Source organism: Propithecus coquereli, unplaced genomic scaffold (assembly GCF_000956105.1).
Source record: "Propithecus coquereli isolate 6110/MARCELLA unplaced genomic scaffold, Pcoq_1.0 Scaffold6, whole genome shotgun sequence".
NCBI classification, from domain to species: Eukaryota; Metazoa; Chordata; class Mammalia; order Primates; family Indriidae; genus Propithecus; species Propithecus coquereli.
The window spans coordinates 6,556,471-6,559,217 of record NW_012151951.1 but is presented as its reverse complement, the minus strand read 5'-3'; the positions used below and the strand labels follow the sequence as shown (position 1 = coordinate 6,559,217).

General features: G+C 36.8%; 1 protein-coding gene across 2 annotated transcripts in view; it reads left to right on the top strand.

The window, feature by feature from the left end:
• Window positions 1–2,747, top strand: part of GUCY1A2 (guanylate cyclase 1, soluble, alpha 2) — a 356,160-nt gene that overhangs the window by 70,419 nt on the left and 282,994 nt on the right. The gene's annotated exons all lie outside the window — the stretch shown is intronic.

Genomic DNA, 2,747 nt, shown 5'->3' with positions numbered 1-2,747 from the left:
GATGTGGCAGTGGACTATTTGTCATCTGGGTTTCAAACTTAGTTGACAAAAACCTTATAGTCTTGCTGGATAAAAATCAGTATTGCTACTATTTCTCTAAAAAGATGATCATTGCCTTAAAATATTGACATGTCTTTACAGTTTGGACATGAGACATAGTTGTGCTTGAGTTATATCACTTAGATATTAGGTTGGTGAAGCCTAACAGATAATCAAAAAATAATTATGGAATGTCTCTGGCTCACAGAAGTGAGTAGTTGGTAGGTGTTTAGCTATTTGGTTGGAGTTTAAGCAACTTGAAGATATACCTCCTCCTTTGGTATTTTCTCACATTAGTTGAGACTGATGCCCTTGCTGGGTGATAGGGATGGTCTCTGGATCTAGAAAGACACCGATTTCCCTCTTCTATTAAGAGAACTTCCCCAGAGGACCCATGATTCTATTCAATGCCGTATCTCTGTCTACTCAGTTGGGTCTCAATGAGGACAACATTTCCCTTTCCAAGCATGGAGGTCATGCTTTTTACAATTTTATAAAATAAGTAATTGTAGCCTTCAAATAATATCATTCATTCAGCTGAAAACTAATATTTCTATTTCTTTGCCTGCCCTCATTACTATTTGTCTTCTGGCCCCACCCCTCCACTGAAGTTGCTCTGTCAAAGGTTCCCAAAGATCTGACAAATCCAGTTGGCAGTTTTCTGTCCTTATCTTACCTGCCCTTGCTGTGGCATTTGATAACTATTGACTATTCCTTGTTACTCCTTTCTGTTGACTTCAGTGATATATTAATTCATTCAATATCCAGCCAGTATTTATTGAGTCAGGCGGAATGCTAGGCATTAATAATAAAACAACGAGCAAGACACGCATTTTTTTTTCCCCACCCAGAAGTTTTACTGTTTTGGTACTGTGCTTGTTACACAAGAGTGAGTTAGTGTTAGATAGACTTCACTTTAAGACCTGGCTCAAAGTTGTGTGAACTTGGGCATATTTCCTAACATTCATCATCTGTAAAATGAGGACAATTAAAAATATCTACATAGGGATTTTTAAAAGGATTAAATTATCTATGGAAGTATTTAGCATACTACTTGGCACTCTTTTATTTTTCATGCTTACTGGGGCAGCCTAATTCAGTCAATATACTCTTCTTTTAAAGACATGACAACATCTCTCTGGCTGGTGTTCTTGACTCTAGCCTTAGCAATGTCAAATACAACTTCTGGAATGCTGATTAATTAGCATCCCATCCCCTACTCCTCCTTCCCAGCCATTATACACTTTCTACTTGCTCTTTCCTGACCACAGCTGGGCTCACCCACCTCCCTCCTTCATCCATACTCCATTAGTGTTCATCTGCTGGGGTGTTCTTTCCTTCCTTGTTGGCTTTTCTTGCTTTTTTTTTTCAAGCCTTCCTCTCCCAAGGAGAGGCAGACATTCTATTTTCTGTACTTCCCTAGGTACTCCTGTGTGCCTATGTTATAGCCCAATCATAAGGTAATTTAATGATCTGTAGGGGACCATGAGAGAAAAGAATGTGTCTTTTTGTCTTGGTATTCTTAGATGTGGCACAACTGTAACCTTGAAAGGTTGATGATATTTATCAAACACTTAGGCAAATGGTAGTTTCTATAAAAGAATGCGTATTCTCCACGTGCCAGGCAGTATGCCAGCGATAGGTATGCAGACAGAAACAGGGCAAGGTCCTTGTCCTCAAGAAATGTAGTCTGAGGTGGGATGGGCTAACAGATGAGAGACAACAGGCGCATGTCATGAAGGAACAGATTCTATTTCATTTACAGCTAAAGGATGTCAGCATTTAGGCTGTTCACCTTTTTAAAGAGGTGAATTAACAGTAATTTAAAATTCTAACTTAACCATTAACAAGAGAAGTTTTGTTATAAATTTTGCCCTGTGAGGAAATGTATTCTTATAGACTCAAATGTCAAACTGTCATAGAGTCTGTGATATGAGGAGATGAGCACTGTCTATATGTTTCAAGTGATTTACTGTAAGTAGGGGGTTTGCGTCAATCGTAGGAGTCGGAGCTGCAGCAGTTGTCTGAGCTGAATTACTTTATCTGTGCTTTCTGAATTTTGAGATAAGGTTTAAAATGAAATTCTTGGCTATTGATTTGCAGTATATTTGCAAAAGTTGAAGTGATCTTTTCTTAGTTTTAATTTTTCAACATCTAAGAATTTATTTCTTCTTTTCTGATCTTGTGCAGTTAACAATCATGGGAATAAAGATCTTTATTAGTTAATTGAATATCTTTGTTTATATAGAATACCGTGGATAGTATTTGAGTATAGTATTCAAAACAATTTGGTTTTTTTTCTTTTTAGTGATAGTTACTTTAGCATCTGGTATTCCTCAGTGTCATCATTTGAAAATTAATAATCATTGTACCTTAAAGTACAGAGGTGCTTTTTAAAGCAGCGAGGATTTCTAGTTAATGGAATGCCGGATACCGAGTAGTTTTTATTTTGTTGCCTCTGGTGAATTTACTTGTTATTTTCTGGATAATTCTTTGGGATTTTTGGCATTGGAAATAGAACATAAGCTTACTGTATTGACTCTATTATCTGTGTTCTTTACTTAATAACCGTGAAGGCATTTTAACTGTCATGAGAAATGCAAGTTAGAAACATTCCTCTTTTTCTTCTGTGCTTATAGACCCTAAGTCCTTTGAAGGTACAATTCTTCAAAGTTTAGAAGTAATCCATGGAATATTTTCAGTGGCAC